Consider the following 27,801-nt stretch of genomic DNA (forward strand, 5'->3'; position numbering starts at 1 on the left):
TAACTCTGTATCTGTGTGTCCCCAGGACCTTTCACAATGCCTGGCAGGTAATAGTTTCTTAATAAATGTTTGTTGAATTGAATTGAAAATAATCATGACATTTATATCTGTAACACTTTACATATTGATTAAAAGACATTATGCATCTTTGTCTTTGTGGTAAACAGCAAGTCCCTTTCCATATTTAGATAGCTATCCTTTTTTCTGTATATTATGTACTTGAGGATATCTTGGTTTATTCATAAGTATCTGTATCTGATAACTTGAAATCCTGACATTTCTTTTTTCCAATATCCTCCCACTCTATCTTTCTGCCTGGCTGAAATTAATAAATCAACTTGTTATCAGTCTTGTTAAGAACTGATAACTAAAGGAAGAAACTTGTAATTCCATCATGTTGTGCTTCCATATCTAGTCCATCCATCAAAATAACTTAAACTCTGTGTTGTGAATTTACTTCATGGCATGCTATGGGGATTGCGTGATACTCATTTACCATAGAAATGCTAATTCCTTATGTTTATTCCATACTAGATTGTGTGTAGAACATTATAGAACAAAAACTTTATATAGTGCCAGCATTCTCACAGACCAGCCTATTTTTCCATCAGTAGGAAAATATCTCTGATATATTAAACTGTTTTGAGTTCAGGGCCAATTGAGCTTTTGAAAAGTGTGGGTTTCCCATTTTAGACTCGACTTTTCCTCCCAATCCCTTACTAACAAATCAATATTAAGAAAATCAAAATTCTTTTACAAGAGGGATTTTCTACATTCCTTCTCAGTATTCCATATAATTATGATTCATTTTAGGACTAAAAGAAATAAAGTTTTACTTATTTAACATGCTTACTTTGCATCTGGTCAGCTGTAAATATTACAGGAAGTGGTTTCAAAATATTTTGAATAAAAATTCTCTGTATAATACCACATGAATTTATGTCATAAAATTAAAACCACTCAAATGTAGAATTGTAATTAATAGAGAAATTGTCACACAGAAGAAACACAGGGCAGTTTTGCACACCTATGTATGAGGTAATATGCTTATACACATTAAACAAACAGGGATATGTCGGTTGCAATAATAATTACCCTGCATACTCCAAGATACACTTCACACACGATAACTGATATAATTTTCCTTTATGTCTCATTTGGTTCTGCTATTTAGTGCTAAGTAGTTCTACCAGGCAAGTAGTACAGAGCCTTTAAAATTCTCCTATTAAAACTTAAATTTTTTCCTTATTATGAAAAAAAAAACTTCTCTATATATTTAATTTTCCTTCTCTATTTGTAATATAATTTTATTTGTGCCATCACTTTTTTTCTTTATCTGTTTTACTAGAGGTTTCAAATAATTGTTTTTTTTTTTATTTTTAAGAACTATTTCCTTCTGTTTTTCAAAATTAATTTATGCTATTTGTTTTTAATATTCTTTCTTCCACTTTTTAAAGATAGGTCTCTATTCTCTTCCAGGCTTCTTAAGTTGACTGCTTAACAGTTTCTTTCAGTTACTTATTAAATTGATGAATTTAAGATTGTAAAATTTTCACTAAAAACTACTTAGCTGCGTTCTATATTCATTGACATGCACTATTTCTGTTGCTTACAATTCTTAAGATTTTGGAAACCCATTATCATAAAGAACCCATTGTTCTTTGTGAATCATTGAGGAATATATCTATATTTGAGTTTTTTAAACCCCCAAGACTTTTATGTCTTTTCAGTTTTGTGCCGCAACATATTCACATTATGGTAAGAGTAAATAGTCTGTATGATGTGAATTTTTTAGCTTTATTGATAGTTCTTTCAAGAGTAGCACATGAAAATTATAAAGAAAATGCTTCGTGTATGCTTAAAAAATAATATCTGTTGTTAGATATAGGTTCCATTTGTAGATGTTCATTAGAATAACTTTGTTAATTCAAACCTCTGTAATCTTATTAAATTTTGAGCTACTGTCTATAACTTTTTCATAGACATGCATAAAAGCCTCCTTGAATGATCAAATTTTTTATGAGTTATTCTTGGAATTATGTCAGTTTTTGCTTCATATATTTCAAAGCTATATTTTTGTGTGCTTAGAAAATCACGATTGTTGTTTTCTTTGTATCTTTGTGATATGTGGAATATGATTCAGTTTAAAGAATAAAATTTTCGGTGGCAGCAAAGATTTCTTTCCTTTTCATACAAAATCCATTGTAAATCTAATCGATTCCTTGGGGAAATTGTCATCTGTAAGATAACTTGGCAACCCCAAGTGATGTGAGCTCCACACGGCAAGTCCACACTGTAAAATTATGGTGTCCAATATAGTAGAATGTATATTAGTTACTGAGCACTTGATATGTGGCTGTCTGAACAGAAAAATGCTATAAGCATAAAGTACCCTGAATTTCAGTGAAAGAATGCCGAATATTTTATCAATAATTTTTATATTGAGAGGAACCTGGGCTCAGATGGTTAAGCATCTGCTTTCAGCCCAGGTCACGATCTCAGGGTCCTGGGATCGAGCCCCGCATCAGACTCCCTGCTCAGCAGGAAGCCTGCTTCCCCGTCTCTCTCTGTTGGCCTCTACTTGTGATCTCTGTCAAATAAATAAAAAAAAACTTTAAAATAATAATAATAATTTTTATATTGATTACATGTTGAAATGGCATTATTTTGGATATATTTGGCTCAAATAAGATATGCTACTTAAATTTTTTTATTGGTTTCATATTACTTTTTTTTTTTAATTTATTTATTTGTCAGAGAGAGAGGGAGAGAGAGCAAGCACAGGCAGACAGAATGGCAGGCAGAGGCAGAGGGAGAAGCAGGCTCCCCGCCAAGCAAGGAGCCCGATGTGGGACTCGATCCCAGGACGCTGGGATCATGACCTGAGCCAAAGGCAGCTGCTTAACCAACTGAGCCACCCAGGTGTCCCTCATATTACTTTTTTAAAAAAATTGGCTAAAAAAATATTTTATAACCATCTATGTGAGTCACAGTATATTTCTATTGGCAATCTCTGATCAAGAACAGACAGCCTCAGTCTTTGTGGCAGGAGAAGAACCGGAGTGGAGAAATCATGCACAGACTGTCCATTGCTTCAGCTCCTAAGGGATGCACATCTTTTCTCCTCTCATTTTATTACCTAGAATTACTCACATAGGACCACCTCCCTGCAAAGGAAATGAAAGTTTCAAGTTTCCGTACATCTAGAAGGATGGGATAATAAGATATCTGTGAGCACTAGTAAGCCTAACATAATTTTTTTTGAATTATGCCTTCTGTTGTTACATACTATGTCCATCTGCTTCTCTACTTTTTACCTTAAATTCAGGTTTATTTCTTTTTATATTTAATAGATCCGTTTTCTAAATTCACCTGTTTTTAATGTTATTTCATTGGCTCTATTTTGAAAAGTATTTTTCTGAAAGTTTTTTTGCTTAATATATTCTTGTCTTTTTATTTTTCAAATTTTCTATGAGATGAGATATATCTTTACCATTCATCTTGTTAGTGGATTAAACAGTTATGTTTGGGTTTCCTTATTTAAATAAGTGGCTGTAACTAGTTTATATTTATCGTGATTACATATACTGTGGGATTTATTTTGTGTCTTATATTTACCAGTTTTATTTTTTATTTTTAATTCCTTACTCCCTTTTGTTTTATGCACCTGGGTGGACAGATAATGTACTCTCTGTCTCTTCCTCATACCTCTGTTGTTTTAGAAGTAATAGAACAAATAACTCTTCTTACAACAGTTAGCTTTAAATATGTAATATGCATCCCTAATTTTTTTTCTAACACGGTGTAAAATTATGCAACATTATCTCTTCAAAAGACAAGAAAGTTAATTGTCTTAACCACTATCTGAATAATCTCTATCTTGCTGTTGTTGTTTTAGAATCTTTGTCATTTTTTTTTTTCTCACCAATTGGATACCATATGTCTAACAAATCATTCTACCATTTTTCATTATATTTTTCATATAACTGCTCCTCACATCTGGGCTCAATTTTCTTCCTGTTTAAGTATATATTTTAATAAGTCTTTTAGTGTGTATCTGTTGGACTATAAACTCTCATTCTTTTTATGTCTGAAATTATCTTGATTTTACTCATATTTTAATTTTTTAAATTTTTTTAAAATTTATTTTTTTAAGTATGCTCTATACACAATATGGAGCTTGACCTCACAATCCTGAGATCAAGAGTTCCATGTTCCACTGACTACCAGTCAGCCACTCCACTGGTATTCTTAAGTAATAATGCAGCTGGAAATAAAAATTTTAGTTGAATGTTATTTTCCTGCAGCATGTTATGCCAATGTCATTTGGCATTTATTATTGTTGATAGTAAATATACTGTAAGTCTAATTGTCTCTAATCAGCTCTAACATGATCTTTTTTGGTGATCTGAATGTCCTCTCCATTTACATTTATAATTATTTATCTTTAATTCCTGATAATTTGCAGTTTCAATATATAATATAACTAGGTAAGAATTTATTTTATTTATCCTGCTTGGAACTCAGAATGCAAACATCCTCTCAGGACTCAGGCCTTTCACTCAGCTCTTATTTTCTGAAGTGATTCTCCACAATTCATCCATGTTTTTTAGATTCCTATTAGAGGTGGTGCCTATCAGTTTATCTTTCAAGTCTCCTCATTCTCTTTTGTACTTTTTACATTTACTTGTCTCTCAGTACTGGATTCTATAGAAATTCCTCATTATCTGTATTTCTCCAAGTTTCTGCCTATGTTCAGCTCTCTTCTGTTGGACAGTTTTCTTTTGGAGATAGCATTTTGACTTGTCACATTTTCCATTTATTTACTTTTTCATACCCATTTTTTTTGTATCATTTATGCCTTTTCAACTTTGGGGAAGCAGTTCCTTTATTTAGCTTTCTAAAGACTAGACATTTAAAAGAAATCTTTTCAAAATCTTCAATTATTTATATTTCATCTGGAATAAATCCAGCTTCTAACTGCTGATATTTTGGGCTATCATTCTCACTTGTGGTTTTGAATACCTTGATACTTCAGCCTGCTATTTCTTTTAATTATCATGAAATTTTTACATGTCACTAAATATTCTTCTAGATTTACTCTGTTAATATAAATGTTATTGCACTCTCAGCTCTAACATGTTTAGAAAGTTTTAATATAGAGTCCAAATGCACATTTTTACACATAAAATATTACAGCTAATTTGATTATTTTATTTATTCATAGAATTGAAAGGTTTGACTCAAAGGGTCTGAACATACTTAGAAATATTTTATTGGGTATATTTTCAACTTGCATAGAAAATTGTGTTGGGGGCACCTGGGTGGCTCAGTAGTTAAGCATCTGCCTTTGGCTCAGGTCATGATCCTAGGATCCTGGGATTGAGCTCTGCATTGGCCTCCCTGCTCAGCAGGACGCCTGCTTCTCTCTCTCCCACTCCCCCTGCTTGAATTCCCTCTCTCACGGTCTCTCTCTCTTTGTCAAATAAATAAATAAAATCTTAAAAAAAAAATAAGTTGTGTTTATTTTCTCTTCTGTATTACAAATTTTATGTCAAACAAGTTAGTGCAAATAAAGTAGAACATGATAATAAACATTAACAAGCTGAAGCATTTTCCTAGACTATCACTGATAACTTTAGAGAATTTTCCATTTAATAGCTGAAGCCAAGTTGCTATCAAAGGAGTCATTTTAAGTATAAAGAAAGATGTAGGGGCTCCTGGGTGGCTCATTTGGTTAAGTGTCTAACTCATGATTTCAGCTCCGGTCACAATCTCATTCATAGGTTGTGGAATAGAGCCCCATGTCAGGCTCCATGCTCAGCAGGGAGTCTGCTTGGGATTTTCTTTCTTTCTCTCCCTCTGCCCCTCCATCCACTTGAGCTTTCTCATTTTGAAATAAATAAATAAATAAATACTTAAAAAAAGAATAAAGAAAGATGCATTCGTGGAGTTAGTTATCTCATTAAAGTGTATCTGACATGATGAGATACCACTTCACACCTGTCAGAATGGCTAAAATTAACAACGCAAGAAACAACAGGTGTAGGTGAGGATGCAGAGAAAGCGGAACCCCCTTATACTTTTGATGGGAATGCAAACTAGTGCAGCCACTCTGGAAAACAGTATGAAGTTTCCTCAAAAAGTTAAAATTAAAACTACACTATGATCCAGCATTTGCACTATGAGGTATTTAAACAAAGAACACAAAACTATAGATCAAAGGCTACAGGCACCCTGATGTTTAAAGCAGCATTATCAACAATAGCCAAACTATGACAAGATCCCAAATGTTCAATGACTGATGAATGAATAAAGAAGATGTGGGGTGTGTGTGTGTGTGTGTGTGTGTGTGCGTGTAGTTACTCAGCCATCAAAAAGAATTAAATCTTGCCACTTGTAATGACATAGATGGAGCTAGAGTATATTATGCTGGGTGAAATAAGTCAGTTAGAGAAAGACAAATATCATATGGTTGCACTCATATGTGGAATTTAAGAAACAAAACAGGTGAACATATGGGAAGGGAAAAAAAGGAGAGGGGGGAACAGACCGTAAGAGAGTCTTAATTATAGAGATCAAACTGAAGGTTGATGGAGTGTAGTTGGTAGGGGATGGGCTAGATGGGTTGAGGGTATTAAGGAGGGCACTTTTTATGATGAGCGTTGGGTGTGGTATGTAAGTGATGAGCCACTGATTTCTACTCCTGAAATCAACATTGCACTATATGTTAGCTAACTGTAATTTAAATAAAAATTTGAAAAAAAATTGTATCTGAATCCACAGCAATTTGGCTTTAAATATCAAATCCAATAGAGAGTTTTTATAGGGATAAAAACCTCTTCACATTATTGCATAGTCCATCACTCTTTATCTTTTACAGTTGTTATTTTCTCATACTTCTTTCTTCCAGAAATATAAAGCTAAAATAGATACATTTGGGAAAAAAAAAGAAATAATGAAAATCAATAATCTAAAAATCCAACTCCAGAAACTGAAAAATAAACAACATATCAAAGAAAATTAGCATATCACAGAAAACTGGAGGGAAGTAATAAAGATGAGAGGATATATTAGTACAATTAAGGGAGTAAATTAAATTACTAATGTATTAACTTAATGAAATAGATAATTAACATATACTAGTAAGTATCAAATAAGACAAAGGTTGGCTCAAAGAAAAACTTTGAAAGAATAAATCTCTAGTTAAACTGAACCAAAAAAGGAGGAAAAAACTTAATATAAAGAAGATAAAAGATAAGACATTTTGTAAGCTGAAGACTTTTGTCTTTGGGCTATGATCTCTTAGTTAATAGAGTATGTTATATTTTAAACTAATAGAGTATGTTTAATAATGTATGTTTTTCCTTGCATTAGCTTTAGGACAGCCAGGAGTGCCTGAGGAATGTCACACATATCCCACCTGGGAGTGGGGCAGTGGGGGAGGATGTTACGTGGTGGTCTTGAGGTGTTAGCTTGTGCTTTGTCCTTGGCCTTCTGCTCCCTCATCACATTGAGAGTTTTTTCTCTAACATTGGGAATGAATAAAGGATACATCATTTCCATTCAACATTGTATTGAACATTCCAGTGAGTGAAATGAAGCAAAAAACCCCAAAGAATTAAAAAAAGGATTCAAAGGATTGAACAAAAATAATATTGTCAATATTTAGAAACAATATGTCTTTGTGTATAGACTCTAAAGAAGACTATTTATATAGCATATAGCAGCTTCTGATATCAGACAATATAAAACATCAACTATATTTTCATATTTCAGAGTCAGTTCAAAAATGCAGTTTATTAGAGATATCCTTGCAGTGCTGAAAGATACAATTACTTCCGTTATTCAAACAGAAAAAGATGCATTTAGAAATGCTCTGAATAACAAAGAACGACTAAAACTTAACCTACAAGCAAAATTCAACCCAAGGTTTGTTCAAAAGCCCTTTATAGTAAAAACTCTAAATGGATCACGGTGGTCCTAGTGCAGAAAAATAATCAGACCTGTGAGAGAAAAGTAGGAGAACTCAGATTTATTTTATACTGGCAGACCCAGATGAGCTCGTGCTCGAAGTTCTGGACCCCAGGCAACGGGGTTATGGGGCTTTTAATAGGGGACTGTGGGCAGTCAGGTTCCCAGGGCCATGCTGACTGCTGATAGGTGGGTTTAAACAAGGGGAGTAGGAGCTGATTTTGGTGGGAACAATAGTGTAGGGAGCCTGTGGTGGGGTCGCCTTTACAGAAGCAGAAGCGGCTGGTTACCTCGTGCTCCCAATAGGCCTTATGGTTATCACTAGCTTATTGTTAGTAACTTTCCATCTTCTGGGACCTCCTGGCCTGGGCCTGCTCTAGGTCATTTTCCTCTTTAGTCCTAGCAAATGTGTTCATCGCAGAAAGTGGTTCAGAACAAAAAGACTGAGAGTTTGGCTCTGCCAAGAAAGCTAGGTAACTTTAGACAGAGCCTTATCTTGAAAATAATTGTAGGCATTGCTATTGGAACTTTAGCAACATTTAATTAATTAGAATAAAATTGACAAAAGGCCAATAAGGTGTTCGAGAGCATCACACTGCCAAAGGGCCACCAGCCTGAATTCAGAGCGAGGCTCTTCAAGATAGTGACTTGAAGTTTCTCAAATTTCTACTGGCAAGAAGTGGCTGAAGAGAAAAAAAGAAGAAGAAAGGGATAACCCAGAGGGTGAAGTCAAAAGGACAAGGATTGGGGAGCCACTCCTAGAAAGCAAGCATAACAAGATTCTAAGGAGCATTCTTTATCTTCCAGATACTCTCTCTTGGCAAAATTTGCCCGCAGAAATTCACAATTGCTATGGATCAGTTAGTTACTGCTCTGTGCCTCCCTTTCCTCTTTCTGAATGGGAGGGTTTGTTGTGATTATTTTAACTGTATTTCTGAGGTTGGTATGTCACCTTATGTACAAGGTTGGTAATTCAAACATAGACACACACGTTCCCATGATCTGTTTGTAAGGGCCTGTTTAGCCAGAACGATTCCATCCGGTTAAACAGTGATTTTGTTGTTTATACAGTAAAACTTAAATTGTCCCTGCCTCCCTCCCCCAGGGGACTTACTTAAAAGCAAGTCCCGGAAACCAGCCCCAGGTAACAAAGCCCAAATACAAGGGTGGGTCAGGCCAGGTGGAGACATCCAATCAGTGGGGGCGCATACTGTCTCCCTAGCTACCAAGGAGTATGGGCCCCACCTTTTGGGTGCCTTTTGGGCACCAATTCTGACCAAGGTGATAGGCTAGTTCAAATACCTACTATAGGGTAAATTGTAATTCAATTGGCCACTTATGTGTGACCTAGCATGACTGTGCAACTTTCCCTGTGTGTTACAATCTCATTGGCCACCTGTGCGTGGCCAGGCCCAACCACATGGCCTTTGCCCTTAAAAGCTAGTCTGTAAGGCAGAGAGGGGTCACCTCTTTGTAAGAGACTGCCCCGGCCCGTCGGTTTGATTCTCGATGCTTGGCGCGAAATAAAGTTTTGCTTGACCTTCGCTTTGTATCAGTCTCGTTCCTTTGATTACAGACCTAACACTGTTCTCATTTTATTCCTTCAGAATTTATAGGAATGTATCAGTGTGGGCAACGTCAGGAAAGCAGATGCCACTCTCTCTTCCAAGAAATAGTGGGTTTTATATGGGAGTTGGAGGTTTACACATCCGTTGAAATGGACTGGGGATGGAGCACCTGGGGGGCTCAGTGGGTTAAACCTCTGCCTTCAGCTCGGGTCATGATCTCTGGGTCCTGGGATTGAGTCCCACATGGGGGGGGAGGGTCTCTGCTCAGCGGGGAGCCTGCTTCCTCCTCTCTCTCTGCCAAGCCTCCCTGCCCACCTGTGATCTCTCTCTCTCTCTCTCTCTCTGTTAAATAAATAAATAAAATAATAAAATCTTAAAAAGAAATAGAAATGGACTGGGGAGTAAAGGTCAGAAAGAATGCTGCTAGAGATTACAAAAATTACATTGTAGTCAACGATGTCAGCTGCCTACAACCCTCAAATAGGTAATTTGGAGAAACTCAATTAGATGTTATCAACTTGAAAGATAGCAGGAAAACCTGCTCATCCCAGGTGCCTATAGTACTGAGATGGAGGATTTATAGGAATTCATTTTCCTATGGAAATGCACATACCTCCTATGTGCTTGCCTTTCTGTTTGCAAATGCCATTGCAAAATAAGGGCTTTTCTTTCTCTTCTTTCAAATCTCAAATGAGAGCCTCTCATTGTTAGATCTTAATCTAGGACTACACTGGAAAGGGATTCTCCTGATTCAGAGGAGAATATAAAGAATGAATAGGATGAAGAACTGATAACAGACAATCTGATAAATAGGGAAAAAACAAAATCTGATGTAGAGGGAAGACATATCTAATTATTTCAGTGTTTTGCTAGTACAAATTCTTAGCTTTTGACACTTATAAATATCAGCCCAAAATAAGTCAGTGTAATTAGAAACCATCAGGGCAACCTCTTTTGATATAAAGATATTTTAAGTGATTTTGACATATAACCATTTCACAATTTGTTCTCAAGGACAACCAAGGGGAAGTCCAAGTAGTGAAACTCCACAAGAAAAAAAATGTGTGTAAACATAACAGATGAGCCATGGTAACTTTAGGTCAAGAATTTTAAAAGCGAAACTTCAGTGTTTGCCAAAGCTCTGGTTGATGCATTATTCATACTGCTGTTTTAAAATGTCTCATAGATTTTTAAAATATTAATTTGGAAAATCACTCTTTGATATGATTTCAACAGTTATAAATTCCATCTTTATTTTCAAGACAGTAAAAAACAAAAACAAAAACAAACCTGAAAACTTCAACTTTTGCTTTAGAAAACTGAAAAAATATTTATACTATTTGACCCAAACACTTGTTCTTATAGAGTAATGTCACCATCTTGTGGTGTTTTAAGATATTGCTGCTGAAGACATTAAAGGATATGTTTGTATCTAATAATAATAGGAAGGTACGACTTTTTTAGTACTTGTCTCTCATTCAGTACGCCATGTATTTAGCCAATGACTAAGCACTTGTGTTTCAATCTTAATATACATATCTGCTTCAAAACATATTTTAAAATTATTTTGTGTTTAGAAAATGCCGATCACACGGAAGCCTTCTAGTAAATTTAATACCACCTAAAACTTGTTTGTTTGCTGCTTCTATTTCAATGTAAATTGCATGAGAATAGAAACATTGTCTTGTTCAGGGATTAATCTCCCAGGCTTACAAAGCAGTTCCCCCCAGAGTGGGCCCAAGAAATGCCTGATGAATGCAAATGTTAAGGAATGGATGCTTTCAATCTCTTGTAAATATTTTGAGACAAATTAGCTTCAGAATTTTCCTAGTTTGCTAACAAACCATGAAAATAAAAGCTTTGTTTTATTTTTTCAAACCACCAAATTTGGTATGCTCTGAGAGATTTTAGTGTTTTTGTTTTGTTTTATCAAGAGTTTCGTAAAGTGACTTAGTTCAGTAATATATTGATAACTCGATTTGTTTTTAATTAAATCCATTAGAAAAATATGCAGGTATGTTATGAATTATTCTGGCTCACCATAAAATGTGGAGGAAAGAGTGCAGCCTTTGGAGTCAAGGACACCAGTTTATGCATTTGGCTTTACCGGTGGTGTGATTTGGGAAACTAAACTTTCTGAGCATTGATTTTTTTTCTCTTCCGATACTGGAGGTAATAATTACCTCTTTCATAGTACATAGGTAAACTAGAAATGTGAGTTTGTATGAATTTGAGCATTTGACTGTTCAAAACCAACAGACTGCCTCCCCCTGGATAAACATGGAAGATGTTCTTTTAACACTTGTTGAAAAAAAGTATTTAGAAACAGCCAGTTAATATTATTTATTCTGAATTGAAACTCCAGTTAAGTCCAAACCCTGACATTTATTAAAATAAATTTCAACAAATATAATTTTGGGAATCTTGTAATGTCAGCAATTAATTAATTTTAGTATCACATTTTAAAAACATAAAATGTTATTATTTTTAATAAGGTACAATACACTTTCAATCATACAAGTTACTTTTTTTTACTCGTTCAAAAACTATGTCATCTTCATGCTGAATAAGCAAAATTCATGATATAATAACTTTTTTTTTTTTGGTCAGCCATCATCCCTTTAAAATGCACTAACTTGGGGCGCCTGGGTGGCTCAGTGGGTTAAGCCGCTGCCTTCGGCTCAGGTCATGATCCCAGGTCCTGGGTTCGAGCCCCACATCGGGCTTTCTGCTCAGCGGGGAGCCTGCTTCCTCCTCTCTCTCTGCCTGCCTCTCTGCCTACTTGTGATCTCTCTCTGTCAAATAAATAAATAAAATCTTTAAAAAAAAAAAAAAAATAAATAAAATGCACTAACTTGGAGTAAAAATTCCCTGGCCCTGTATGAAAGCTTTGGTTGGTCCCCTGTTTTTTTGTTTGCTTATAGGTAAGTCTTTCAAGACATTTAGTTTTCAAATGCTTTCTTAATTTAGTAGTTGGAATTTCAAGTTCTTTACAAAAATAAAAACCTCAAACTTGGCTTGAAGTTTGCTCTTCTTGCCTCAGAGTTATTCCAGATTTTCCACAGCTACCTTACATTTTGCCTTCAATTATATTCAAGATAGAGGGAGGGAGGAGATTTAATTGGATAATCTCTTATTTGTGGATCCTTTCCAGCTTCCCATGCAAGGCAGCTCGTTAAAGCCAACTCTTTCCAGGGCTTTTTGGGGGATTTTTGTTATCTTTCCCCTTTGACCTTCCCTCATGGATAACCATTTCTGATTCCCAGGATATCAGGAATTATACCTCCAGATTCTAGTGGTCCCCGGTTATATGAGACACTCATCTCTAGAAAACATCTGTGCAACTCATGTCTGAGACGTTCGAGTGCAAACCTATCTCATGGTGATGATACTCCTTAGATCTGCCCCCAGACAGTCTATGAGCTCTCTCCTTGGTCTCTAGATTTTCCACGTAGGAGTCTTATCCCAGTTTAAAGGTGGCTTTGACTTTATCAGACATTAGTCAGACTTCGGTCTCCCATGTCTGCAAATCTCAGGGATCTTATATCTGAGCCCTACCAGAGAGGCCTCCTGTGGTTAGAAGGGAGAAAGGCCTCCTGTGGTTAGAAGGGAGAGAGTCCTCACATCTCCTCTTTGACAAGCCAGAAGGCTCAGAGGGAGGCACAAGCCCTCATCACAGAAAATTTCCTTGCAATGCTTCCACTTGATTATTTTATACTCTGAAAGTAGATGAGGGGAGCCAAGAATCTTAGAAACAGTTCTCATAATTACCTTTTGGAAGATTAGATTTTGGTTTGAAAACTTCCATTAGAATTTCGTATCTATTACAGTTTATGCTTCAGTGTAAAATTATATGTATTTTTTTTTATACTCCATTGTACATCTTCTGATCTAAAGTTTCAAGCTATGCTGTGGGAAAGTAATACCCTAGTAAGCAAAGAACTGCTTCAATAGTAACATTTTCAAGATCTGGGCAGACCTAAATCCAAGGGACATAATTAATTTTTAGCATTAGCCTTTAGCAGTAGTTATTTCTCACTATCAGCATATGTGCAATTGAAGTTTGATTTTAAGATAAATGATTTCACACACCATGTTATAGATATATGACATGTGAAAAATCACTTCTGTCCATTTAGAAGAGATCGATTACAAAACATTATCAAAGGCCAAGTAGAGAAAACATAGTAGAGAAAAGATACTTGATGTTTATAGGAGACTATCAACTGCATAAGTAGACATTTAATGATGTGTGAATCAGGTAGCAGAAATGAGAAAGTTCTGTGTGAAATGTAATGATATAAATTAAATTATAGAATTAAAATAAAAGAGCTTAATCAGGAACATTTATAAGTACAATGAGTCATTAAACTGCCAAACGTCTGACAGAGCCAAGGCTGCAAAGACATCTTTTGCCCTTTTATAGAATTCTGTAGGGACAGATCGTGTTGAAGAGATTTTAGAAGAAAAAAAAAATCAATAGACTTTTAAAATTCTGAAGTGATTATTAGGCGGGATTAATATGGTTGTCTTTTTAAGAATTTAAGACAAAAGATAAGGCAACTTAATTAAATGTTCACAAGCTTTCACAATAGTAAATATTCACACATTCTGAAATCATCCTGTCATCATAGGACCATCTCTCTCTTTTTTTTTTTTCTGTGATTTTTTTTTCATATTGATCCAAATATATTTTAAAGGCAGCCTGATGATGGGACTGAATTTGCACTAAATTTCTTCCATGTGTATTTTTTCTGACAATCAGACCCAAAAATGTGACTAAAAGGAAGTTGGCTATTAAGAAATTTTGCACTGGAATAAGACGTGTTAGGCAGAATCTATGTATTTCAACAAAACCGAATCAGTATCTTGTATTCCTTGTTAACATAAGAGGTCCTAAAATTTATACATGCTATTTATGCAGCATTACTATGATAAATTGAAATGTAAAATCAAGGTAAACAATCAGCATATTCAGTGGTATAAGTGAGCTTTGATTAGTCAGAGGGCAGCTCTCTGTGAGCTCTTGCAAATGAAAGCTGAACACTAACATTTATAAGTGGGTCAGCCCGATCATCATTCCTATTTAAGAGAAGGAAAATCTCAAGACCCGTTTAAGAAGAAAAAAATCAAACCGTTCTCTTGGAACGATTCTTAAGGCCAAATCACCCTTTCAAAGAACAAAATTATGATCTGTTAATGAAAGTGAAGACAATACAGTTATGATTGTTTAATGGTAAATTTTAAAACTGCAGTGCTGGATAATTATATGTGCAACTACTTGCTGCAGAGCATAGCTAGGCAGGCTACATCCTGACTTTACAAAATAGAATAGACATCATCTTGGTGACTTGACTAAGATCAGGTCAGATCAGTAAGGGAGAGGATGGGAAGGGAAGGGAAGTTGGAATGTGAATGGTGCCTTGCTCCATGTTTGTATGCTTTTCCACTGGGAAGAGGAGATGGTTAAAAACTCCTTGTGATATGTAGATGAAGTCACAAGGGATAGCCTTCAGCTTATTTTGCTTTCCATAAATTTTTTAAATTTAAAGATTTTTTAAAATTTAAAAGATTTTTAAAATTTTAAACTTAAGATTTATTTTTTTGAGAGACAGTGTTCATGCACGTGCACACGCAAGCAGGTTGGGGTAGGAGGGGGTAGGGAAGGGCTAAAGGAGAGGGAGAGAGAGAATCTTAAGCAGTCTTCACATCCACCAGACCCAAGGCTCATCTCAGGACCCTGTGATCAGGCCCTGATCCAAAACCAAGAGTGGGATGCTTAACTCACAGTTCCTTACCCCAGCCCCCCTTCCTTCCATAAATTTTTTTTAAACGTTTTTTGTTTTGTTTTGTTTTGTTTTTTAAGATTTTATTTATTTATTTGACAGACAGAGATCACAAGTTGGCAGAGAGGCAGGCAGAGAGAGAGGAGGAAGCAGGTTCCCCATCGAGCAGAGAGCCCGATGTGGGGCTCGATCCCAGGACCCTGAGATCATGACCTGAGCGGAAGGCAGAGGATTTAACCCACTGAGCCACCCAGGCGCCCCCCTTCCATAAATTTTGAAGTCCATACTGCTGGGTTTAAAATGCATGGTGATCCTGTGCACTCTACAGTCTGTAACCTAGAAAACTAGCCTTCTTATATAGCTGTTTTGCACTCTGGAGCCACTGCTTTTTTTCCTCTTCTGTTTCAAAAAAAGAAATGACAGTTTTTCTAGATGTAACCACAACTATTTCAGGTACATCCCCAAATCCCATATTCTTCATCTCCACTGTTGTACTGTACAAATTGGGTTATTCATTATTTTAGCTGAACCATAGTTTCTATCTCTGTTTTTACTTCCATCCTAAATAATGCCCATATATTGTTCCCACAGTTAGCTGCTGTTATCAGTCAGCTTTGTTATAAAATTGCAGCACAGGGGCGCCTGGGTGGCTCAGTGGGTTAAGCCTCTGTCTTCGGCTCAAGTCGTGATCTCAGCGTCCTGGGATAGAGCCCTGCATCGGGCTCTCTGCTCGGTGGGGAGCCTGCTTCCCTCTCTCTCTGCCTGCCTCTCTGCCTCTTGTGATCTCTCTGTCAAATAAATGAAATCTTTAAAAAAAAAATGCGGCACAGCAGTTATCAAATCTCAGTGCCATGATACCTGCATAATAATACATCCTTAGTATCTGCAGCTCGGTTGAAAGAGTTCTGCTGGTCTTGGCTCAGCTAGATAGCTGGGTGTCAGGCTATAAGTCTGCCTGAGCTTGGCTTCTTGCTGCTAACCAGGCTCTATTCTGCACTTCCTGTGTTCATTCTTCACCCATGTATAAAGGGTCACAAATTTCTTCTCACAATAGCAAGAATGCGAGAGGGCAAGGACCGCTGTACATGCCCATTTCAAGAATTTTTCTCTGGCCAAAGCAAATCCCAAGTCTAAGTCCAGCATCCATGAAAGTGAATATTTCCTGAATAATCCAAATGATCAGAACTTTTCTTGTTTTAATTACTATTGACATATTAAAATTACCCCAGAATAAGTGATTAAAAAACAATTTACTTTTGCTTGTGAGTTTGTATGTCAGGAATTTGGGAATGAGTTTTCCATATGATTCTTTTTTGAAGTAGCTCAGGGGTCATAGTGGGAGGGTAGTGGGGGCTTCAGTCATTTGAAGATGGATGGATGGGCTGGAGAACAAAGGACTTAGATGGCTGGGCACTGATACTGGCTGTTAGCTAACAGCTTAGCCAGGCTGTTGGCTAACATCTCAGCTGGGCTGTTGCCTGGAGAGCTAATATGAACCCTTTCCAGGGTAGAGGTCTTAAAGCAGTGGGATTTTTCATGATAGAGTCCAAGCAGAGTCAGAAGGGACTGGGGAGTAGAAGAGTAAGGAATAGAAGAAGTCTTTCTCGATTGCCTTGGTGTTGGTTCACAACCCTCTTGGTAGCTTCCTGGGTGAAATGTGAGCTGGTTTCTCATGTGGAGGGCACAGAGAGACACAAGGAAAAGGCAGGCCCTCCAGACTGGCAGGGAACAGGTTTAATGAGCAAAGGAACTTACCTAGGAGATTTGTCTTGGGCAGCAGCAAGACAAATAGGTCTCAACACCCACCTGCCAAATCTTAAAAAAGTTTATATAGAGAGGCCTTACCTGGGTTCAGTCACAGGTGCTGGCCAGATGCTTTCAACACCACATCACTATGTCAAGGATTTGTCCTTGGGGCAGCTTCTGGGAGTGGGGAAGGCAAGCAGAAGCCACTCTCTAGGGACAAGTAGTGGGCGAGGAGCCTTCAGTCGCTGGGCTCAGCTCACTGGTCAACTAGCCAGTCACATCCTCTCAATGACCTTGCTGGCAATTAGTGATACCTTCCAATTTTAGTAGGTGGTTAAAGGTGACTGTGTGTGTGTGTGTGTGTGTGTGTGTGTGTGTGTGTGTGTGTGTGTACATTTTCAGATTGTTAGCAATACTTTAGTGTTAGAAATATTCTTGCAGTTTTCGTTTTTCTTTTTCTTTTTTTTAAAGATTTTATTTATTTATTTGACAGTCAGAGATCACAAGCAGGCAGAGAGAGAGAGGAGGAAGCAGGCTCCCTACTGAGCAGAGAACCCGATGCAGGGCTCGACCTCAGAACCTTAGGATCATGACCTGAGCTGAAGGCAGAGGCTTTAACCCACTGAGCCACCCAGGCGCCCCTGCAGTTTTCTTTTAAAGGATGATGCGTGTCCTCCGGAAAGACACATATAATACCTCACTTCCATCACTCAATGTTTATCAGTGACACTGTTCTTTCTGCTGAGAATATGTCCCCTATTAGAAAACCTTTCAATAATGACCTCTTAACAACCTCCCTCAAAGTCCACATATGAGTGAGGTCTACAGGAAACAAGAGCCTCTGACAGGCTGCAGGTGGACAGCCTGGCTGGCTTCCCTTTCGCTCCCGATCACTTGCTGTGGTCCAGCAGCTGAGGTCCACTTGGCTCTTGAAATTTCAGGGATGAATCAAATACACTTACTTACTGCTGTCCCCAAATACCAAACTTTTGGTCCTTTTGCCTCAAGATTTTGCTTTCCAGTTTCTAAATCTCCTGGTGGCTGTGATTTCTACCTTGTTGCCTTCTCAGACCAGTAAGACCACTCCTTTCAGTCTGGGCTCTATGCCATGGTCCATGCAGCAAACTGGAAAGGGGCCTCACGGACAAAGTTAGGTAAATTCTTACCTTGTAATGAGTTTTGAATTCTTCCAATCATGACTACATTTGCATATATATTCAGTGTTTCTAAACTTGGCCCAAATATCTTTAAATTCATTTGTGCACAAATGTAACACATATATTTTATGCCATTTCATGGTGATTACACCCTATTGAATTTTTTTTTTTCAAAGTGACACATCTACTTGATTAGTCCTATGGCAGTTTGCTTTTATTATCTAATTTTAATTGTGCTTCTCTCTCATCAATATTCTTAATCCATCTTTGTCATTATATTTCCATCTTAGTCCCCTAGACTATTTGATTGCTTCCAATACTCATTAGTATCTAATTTATTTTATTGTTACACATAGTACAGGCATTTTTATACATCTTAGATCTTTAAAAGCTTATTTAGTGATTTTATGCTGAAAATACAAAAAACAGGCAGTTACCATAAGTAGTTAACCCCTTTTTGTAAATTGTAGGCAAACATTTTATATACATGCATTGATGGGATTGAATAATCATGTAAAATACATGCCTACTTATACTTGGGTAAAAGATAATAATATTCATACATCACAATCCATACATCACAAACATCAGGTTCTCAATTCTTTTTTTTTATTTTCAGTGTAACAGTATTCATTGTTTTGCACCACACCCAGTGCTCCATGCAATCTTTGCCCTTTCCAATACCCACCACCTGGTTCCCCCAACCTCCCACCCCCTGCCCCTTCAAAACCCTCAGATTGTTTTTCAGAGTCCATAGTCTCTCATGGTTCACCTCCCCTTCCAATTTCCCTCAACTCCCTTCTCCTCTCTAACTCCCCTTTTCCTCCATGCTATTTGTTATGCTCCACAAATAAGTGAAGCCATATGAAAATTGACTCTCTCTGCTTGACTTATTTCACTCGGCATAATCTCTTCCAGTCCCATCCATGTTGCTACAAAAGTTGGGTATTCATCCTTTCTGATGGAGGCATAATACTCCATAGTGTATATGGACCACATCTTCCTTATCCATTCGTCCGTTGAAGGGCATCTTGGTTCTTTCCACAGTTTGGCGACCGTGGCCATTGCTGCTATAAACATTGCGGTACAGATGGTCCTTCTTTTCACTACATCTATATCTTTGGGGTAAATACCCAGTAGTGCAATTGCAGGGTCATAGGGAAGTTCTATTTTTAATTTCTTGAGGAATCTCCACACTGTTCTCCAAAGTGGCTGCACCAACTTGCATTCCCACCAACAGTGTAAGAGGGTTCCCCTTTCTCCACATCCCCTCCAACACATGTTGTTTCCTGTCTTGCTAATTTTGGCCATTCTAAGTGGTGTAAGGTGGTATTTTCAATGTGGTTTTAATTTGAATCTCCCTGATGGCTAGAGATGATGAACATTTTTTCATGTGTCTGATAGCCATTTGTATGTCTTCATTGGAGAAGTGTCTGTTCATATCTTCTGCCCATTTTTTGATATGATTGTCTGTTTTGTGTGCGTTGAGTTTGAGGAGTTTTTTTATAGATCCTGGATATCAACCTTTTGTCTGTACTGTCATTTGCAAATATCTTCTCCCATTCCGTGGGTTGCCTCTTTGTTTTCTTGACTGTTTCCTTTGCTGTGCAGAAGCTTTTGATTTTGATGAAGTCCCAAAAGTTCATTTTCGCTTTTGTTTCCTTTGCCTTTGGAGACATATCTTGAAAGAAGTTGCTGTGGCTGATACCGAAAAGGTTACTGCCTATATTCTCCTCTAGGATTCTGATGGATTCCTGTCTCACATTGAGGTCTTTTATCCATTTTGAGTTTATTTTTGTGTACAGTGTAAGAGAATGGTCGAGTTTCATTCTTCTACATATAGCTGTCCAGTTTTCCCAGCACCATTTATTGAAGAGACTGTCTTTTTTCCACTGTATATTTTTCCTGTTTTGTCGAAGATTATTTGACCATAGAGTTGAGGGTCCATATCTGGGCTCTCTACTCTGTTCCACTGGTCTATGTGTCTGTTTTTATGCCAGTACCAGGCTGTCTAGGTGATCACAGCTTTGTAGTAAAGCTTGAAATCAGGTGACGTGATGCCCCCAGTTTTTTTTTTTTTTTCAACATTTCCTTAGCGATTCGGGGTCTCTTCTGATTCCATACAAATTTTTGGATTATTTGCTCCAGCTCTTTGAAAAATACTGGTGGAATTTTGATCGGAATGGCATTAAAAGTATAGATTGCTCTAGGCAGTATAGACATTTAAACAATGTTTATTTTTCCGATCCAAGAGCATGGAATGGTCTTCCATCTTTTTGTGTCTTCTTCACTTTCATTCATGAGTGTTCTGTAGTTCCTCGAGTACAGATCCTTTACCTTTTTGGTTAGGTTTATTCCCAGGTATCTTATGGTTCTTGGTGCTATAGTAAATGGAATCGATTCTCTAATTTCCCTTTCTGTATTTTCATTGTTAGTGTATAAGAAAGCCACTGATTTCTGTACATTGACTTTGTATCCTGCCACGTTGCTGAATTGTTGTATGAGTTCTAGTAGTTCGGAGGTGGAGTCTTTTGGGTTTTCCATATAAAGAATCATGTCATCTGCGAAGAGAGAGAGTTTGACTTCTTCATTGCCAATTTGGATACCTTTTATTTCTCTTTGTTGTCTGACTGCTGTTGCTAGGACTTCTAATACTATGTTGAACAAGAGTGGTGAGAGCGGGCATCCTTGTCAAATCTCAATGGGAAGGCTGCAAGCTTTTTCCCATTGAGGATGATATTTGCTGTGGGTCTTTCATAGATAGATTTTATGAAGTTCAGGAATGTTCCCTCTATCCCTATACTTTGAAGCGTTTTAATCAGGAATGGATGCTGGATTTTGTCAAATGCTTTTTCTGCATCAATTGAGAGGACCATGTGGTTCTTCTCTCTTCTCTTATTAATTTGTTCTATCACATTGATTGATTTGCGAATGTTGAACCATCCTTGTAGCCCAGGAATGAATCCCACCTGGTCATGGTGGATAATCTTTTTAATGTGCTGTTGGATCCTGTTTGCTAGGATCTTGTTGAGAATCAGCATCCATATTCATCAGTGATATTGGTCTGAAATTCTCCTTTTTGGTAGGGTCTTTGCCTGTTTTGGGGATCAAGGTAATGCTGGCTTCATAGAAAGAGTCTGGAAATTTTCCTTCTGCTTCCATTTTTTGAAAGAGCTTCAGGAGCATAGGTGTTATTTCTTCTTTGAAAGTTTGGTAGAATTTTCCCCAGGGAATCCATCAGGTCCTGGGCTCTTGTTTTTTGGGAGGTTTTTGATCACTGCTTCAATCTCTTTAGTAGATATCAGTCTATTCAGGTTGTCAATTTCTTCCTGGTTCAATTTTGGGAGTTTATAGTTTTCCAGGAATGCATCCATTTCATCTAGGTTGCTTAGCTTATTGGCATATAACTGTTGATAATAACTTCTGATGATTGTTTCTACTTCCTTTGTGTTAGTTGTGATCTCTCCCTTTTCATTCATAATTTTATTAATTTGGGCTTTCTCTCTTTTCTTTTGGATTAGTGTGGCCAATGGTTTATCGCTCTTATTGATTCTTTCAAAAAACCAGCTTCTAGGGGCGCCTGGGTGGCTCAGCGGGTTAAGCCGCTGCCTTCGGCTCAGGTCACGATCTCAGGGTCCTGGGATCGAGCCCCGCATTTGGCTCTCTGCTCAGAAGCCTGCTTCTTCCTCTCTCTCTGCCTGCCTCTCTGCCTACTTGTGATCTCTCTCTGTCAAATGAATAAATAAAATCTTTAAAAAAAAAAACAGCTTCTAGTTTCATTGATACGTTCTACTGTATCTCTGGTTTCTACCTCATTGATCTCAGCTCTAATCTTGATTATTTCCCTTCTTATGTGTGGAGTTGGTTTGATTTGTTGTTGATTCTCCAGTTCTTTAAGGTGTAGAGACAGCTGGTGTGTTCTGGATTTTTCAATTTTTTTGAGGGAGGCTTGGATGGCTACATATTTCCCCTTTAGGACCGCCTTTGCTGTATCCCATAGGTTTTGGGCCAAAGTGTCTTCATTCTCATTGGTTTCCATGAATTGTTTCAGTTCTTCTTTGATCTCCTGGTTGATCCAAGCATTCTTAAACAAGGTGGTCCTTAGCTTCCAGGTGTTTGAGTTCCTTCTGAACTTTTCCTTGTGATTGAGCTCCAGTTTCAAAGCATTGTGATCTGAGAATGTGCAGGGTATAATCTCAGTCTTTTGGTATTGGTTGAGTCCTGATTTGTGACCCAGTATGTGGTCTATTCTTGAGAAGGTTCCATGTGCACTTGAGAAGAATGAGTATTCTGTTGTTTTAGGGTGGAATGTTCTGTATGTATCTATGAAGTCCATCTGGTCCAATGTGTCATTCAATGCTCTTGTTTCTTTATTGATTTTCTGCTTCGATGATCTGTCTGTTTCTGAGAGAGGCATGTTAAGATCTCCTACTATTAATGTATTCATATAAATATGACTCTTTGTCTTGATTAACAGTTTTCTTATGTAAATGGCTGCTCCAATATTGGGGGCATAGATATTTACAATTGTTAGATCATCTTGGTGGATAGTCCCTTTAAGAATGATGTAGTGTCCTTCTGTATCTCTGACAACAGTCTTTAGTTTAAAATCTAATTTGTCTGATATGAGAATCGCTACCCCGGCCTTCTTTTGAGGCCCATTGGCATGAAAGATGCTTCTCCATCCCTTCACTTTCAGTCTGGGTGTATCTTTAGGTTCAAAATGGGTCTCTTGTAGACAACATATGGATGGGTCCTGTCATTTTTTCCAATCTGCAACCCTGTGCCGTTTTATGGGTGCATTTAGGCCATTCACATTGAGAGTGATTATTGATAGATACAGGTTCTCAATTCTTAAATAATTAGGAATAAGTGCTTTTTAGTGGTTTTATTTTATTTTGTCTGCAAAATGTCTCTCTGCTACTAGTTGCATCCAACCCAGGCTTTTGTTTGATATCATTAGACTAAGATCATACAAAGTAATGGGTGTAGTAAACATGATTATTTTTACCAAAATCTCAATTTCTAAAATGAAAGATGAAGGTAATGTTAAACTTTTAGTGGAGCTGTTACTTGTTTTGTTTTTTGTAATACTCTTTCCTGATGTATTTTTTACCCCAAATACCTCATAAAATAAAACCAAAAAGTGTTCACTTACATATAAAACTACATTTAATAAACATATGGTATTCAATTTGCAGTCTTTTAATTTAAAAGTTAAAATAAGCATAATCTAAAGCAAGATGACAAAATTTGATCCCATAAAAATGGTGTAGGGGTGTAAATTTAAAACCAGTTTGCTAATTTTCAGGAATCTAGGTTCATGGACTAGAAGCAATATGGCTTATTTTAATAACAGTAAAATAATCATGTAAACCAGACAAAAATACACCTCAGCTAAACTTCTTTAATTATGAACTTTGATTAGTATATTGGAATTGAAAATTTAAAAAAAAACCATTAACATAAAGCCATAAAACTTGGTATGAACAAATAACATCAATATTTATAAACAAAATTATGGTTTAGAAATAAATTATAAGAAACCAAAATAAATCAGAGATAGAAGATACACAGTGGACTGTCTAGTGAATGCAGGCACATTTTCAATGGAATTTTATGTTAGGCATTTCACTAAATGAGCTGAAACTTTTTCCGGATACATGTTATAAAACAAGTTCATCTGCAAGTAATTTAATTTACTTATGTGAAAAAGCTCAGCAATGCTCTGTGTGGCATTAGGTGTCTGAGACATATCACAAAAGCAATTAGATCATATGGGAAACCAGCTGTGCATCAAGTAGATTGCTTTTATCTAAGTGATAAAAACCTTGTAGAGTGTGAACAATATTGGGTATAAAATATAACATTTTAAAGAGCAACATAAAAGAGGAATAGAATGAACAAGGGAAATGGCAAATTTGCACAGGACGTGTGCAACTGGAGGAAGGGAAAAAGGAAGGGATAAAGATTTGTATTGGTTTGTGATAAACTGTTCACCTGTTCTGAATTTAATCAGAAAAACCTCAACATCCTTTAATTTATCAAATATGTGATCCCAATTTGTAGTTCAGTCACTCTGGGAAAATTCAGTTTGTAGGTTATATTCTAAAGGAAGGTAGACATGATGTTATCAAAACCTGTTCTTTACCAGGGACGGTTTGGAGAAAAAGAGGTGAGAAGAAAGGGAGGAAGGGAGGCAGGCAGGCAGGCAGCATAGATGAAGAGTAAGAGAGAATCTGGTTATTGGATTATTTCGATGGACATTCATGATTAAGAGGCTAGTTCAGACAGACCAGCTCCTATCATCCACACGGGACACTGTGATTTTGGAGTCACTGAATAAATGTTAGACGAATGAATGGATGGATGATCTTGCCTGAGTTGGAGAAATAAGTTTTGAGCCAAGGAAAAGGGTAGTCAAGAGTACCACAAGGTTTTCTAAGTATTATTAAGGAGGACGTTACTTAATAACTTTCTAATGTAACTTTTAACATCCACTGAGTCTGTTTCTTACTAATGAGATTTTATATTTTAAATAGTCCCAAAGTTTGTTGCAGTTTAAGAACACAGCAGCAAACTACATCTGATTATGAACAATCACATATCTGGGGACAAGAGAGTATTATTTCCCATTCTAAATTATTTATAATTGTCACCATGTATTGAGCATTTACTATGTGCCAGGCCATCTACTAACCATATTATGTTTATTAAGTTTTTTTAGTTAATTCAAACAACTTTTAAATTTAAAAATCTTATTTATTTATTTTTAAAAACTTATTTATTTATTTGAGGGGAGAGAGAGTTAAGTAGACTCTGTGCTGAGTGTGGAGCCCTACATAGGGCTTGATCTCATGACCTTGGGATCATAACCTGAGCTGAAACCAAGAGTGAGATGCTTAACTGATTGAGCCACCCAGGTGCCCTCACCATGTTTTTAAAAACTTCCTTGATTTGATTGTGATGTGCATCTGTTTTTCACGTAGTGATGTATGGACAGAAGAGCTAATATAAAATGGAAAATCGTATTTGAATTGTGCTGTTCGGGAGACTGATGTTATTTAACTAAATTGTAGCCACTGAAATTTTTGCATATCAGAACCATACAAAGCAAGGGCTGTTTGTGTGTGTGTGTGTGCCCATGTGTGTATATGTGTGTGTGTTTAGAGAGACTTATTTCAATATTGAATCCTTACAGTAAAGATATAAAGCACTCCACTTGAAATTTTTAAAAATCATCTTACAATAAAATTGAATAGGTCTTCTGTGTTTATTCCTAAGTAGTTCATAATATGCTGCTATTTTCTGAATGACATATTTTACTTTCAGCATTTCTAACTGGTAATTGGATATTTTTCTTAACATACTGACCATTTGTAAGATAATTTGTTTTCATTTTGTTTCTTAGGTTTCTCAAAGTATGACCATAACATCTGGAAGTAATTTTATGTTGTTTTTACTTTCATAGCAATTATAACTCATAAATTATACAATTATTCAAAATTTATAAATGTGTAATTTTTCCTATTATACTGCATCAACTAGTATGTCCACAATTCTCTCTCTAAGGTTCTAAATTAATTGTAAAATCTAGTATTTTATACTTGATTAAGTTGTTGACTATTAGTTTCTCATCATGGTTTGGAAATTTTATTACATTATTAATTTTTTTAAAAGATTTTATTTGTTTATTTGACAGAGAGAGAGAGAGAGAGACCACAAGTAGAGAGAGAGGCAGGCAGAAAGAGAGGCAGAAGCAGGCTCCTTGCTGAGCAGAGAGCCTGATGCAGGGCTCAGTCCCAGGACCCTGAGATCATGACCTGAGCCGAAGGCAGAGGCTAAACCCACTGAGCCACCCAGGCACCCCACATTATTAATTTTTAAATAATACTATAAAATCAGATAATAAACTATCAAACACTCACCTTCTGACTCACAGATATTTTTATAGGTTTCCTAATATTACTTCCTGAGGGTACTGCTTACCCACTGAAAAGAGTTACAACTTTATCCAAGATGCTTCCTTCTATTTGGCAGGTCATGTCTCATGCATGTCTAATTAGAAATGTTCCAATGTGTACTTGATATGCTTCCTGAATTTATAACATTGATTTGGGATTTTCTTTACATAACCTCTTGGTCATCAGAATAGAGAAATAGAGATTAAAAAAGATCTGTATCTTCACTCAAGTCAATTTTTCAGCCAGAACCTGAACTTCTATATTTTTTTCATAACCTAGTCACATCATCAGAGATGGGAGAAAAATAATTTAAAAATTAAAATAAGAAATGATCAATATAATTGTCACCATAATGTACTGCAAAAAACAAAATGGCTAGAAATAAGGAAAACTCAAATCTAGAAAATTTTTGTCTTTTGCCTTCCTTTCAGTGCCCCACAGTCACAATCATGAACATATCTATACTGTTTTATCAATAAGTTTTTCATTACATTTTACTCCAGAAACTCAAATACTTTCATAAGGATTATAGAAAACACATAGAGTATTATTTTTGATATTTTGTTTTATGTCACCTCTTCTTCATCTGTTTCACGTGCACAGTAGAATGAAACTATTCAGTGAACATTTAAAAGAATGAATGTTTGTGTGGCCTTGTGTTTGCTAAGAGCAATTATATTTTAAGCAGAATAAGCACAATTGCATATATTTGTTTTCTGTATACTTCCATTCTTTCTTCATCTATGGGTTATTTTGGGGTAGTGATAGGCAACATGGCTCCTTTTAAGAAGTTCCATACTGGTAGCTTCTTGTTCTAACAAGTATATTTCAGCTGTGGACAAGCTTAAATTAATATGCATTTTGTTATAAGGAGAACTTATTAATTTCTGCCATCTGGCCCATTTAATTACCCTTAGCTTCCTAGGCATTGAGCTAATAATTATTCTTATTAATACCTTCTCACATTCACATAGATTTTAAAAGAACTTTGAAGACAATAACTATGATGTTATAACTCATAAGCTCACAGGACATTGAAATATAATATTTTATATGTTGCCATTCAAATTCATTTTAAATCTTAAAAGGGGCACTTGTGTAGCACAGTTGGTTAAGCATCCAACTCTTGGTTACAGCTCAGGTCATGATCTCAGGGTCGTGAGATCAAGCCTGCATTGGGCTCCATGCTGAGCATGGAGTCTTCTCTCTCTCCTTCTCCCCCTCCCCACCACTTGTACACACTTTCTCTCTCTAAAATAAAAAACAAATCTTAAAAAAAAATGGTAAACTATTTTAATATAAAAAATGCTTCAAAAGAAGTCAAATAATTGAAACCTATTATCAATAAATTATAATAGTACTTAAATGAATAGAGTTCAGTATCACTATGAGAATAGGTGACAGATAAATGAGATAGAATACAAAGTATGTATGTAAATATAAGTTACATTCCAGCTGGGGTCATCCCTCTTTTCACTACTGTCTAGCTGTGAGTCCCTTGCTGGCCTCTCAGTTCCAGTGGCTTATGTGTCATAATCACTTCAGCCTCAGAATTCCTGTCTCTGCTTCCTTTTTGTGTACTCCATATTAGCCTATTGAGGGAAGT

The sequence above is a fragment of the Lutra lutra genome, chromosome 8 (genome assembly GCF_902655055.1).
Source record: "Lutra lutra chromosome 8, mLutLut1.2, whole genome shotgun sequence".
Taxonomy (NCBI): Eukaryota; Metazoa; Chordata; class Mammalia; order Carnivora; family Mustelidae; genus Lutra; species Lutra lutra.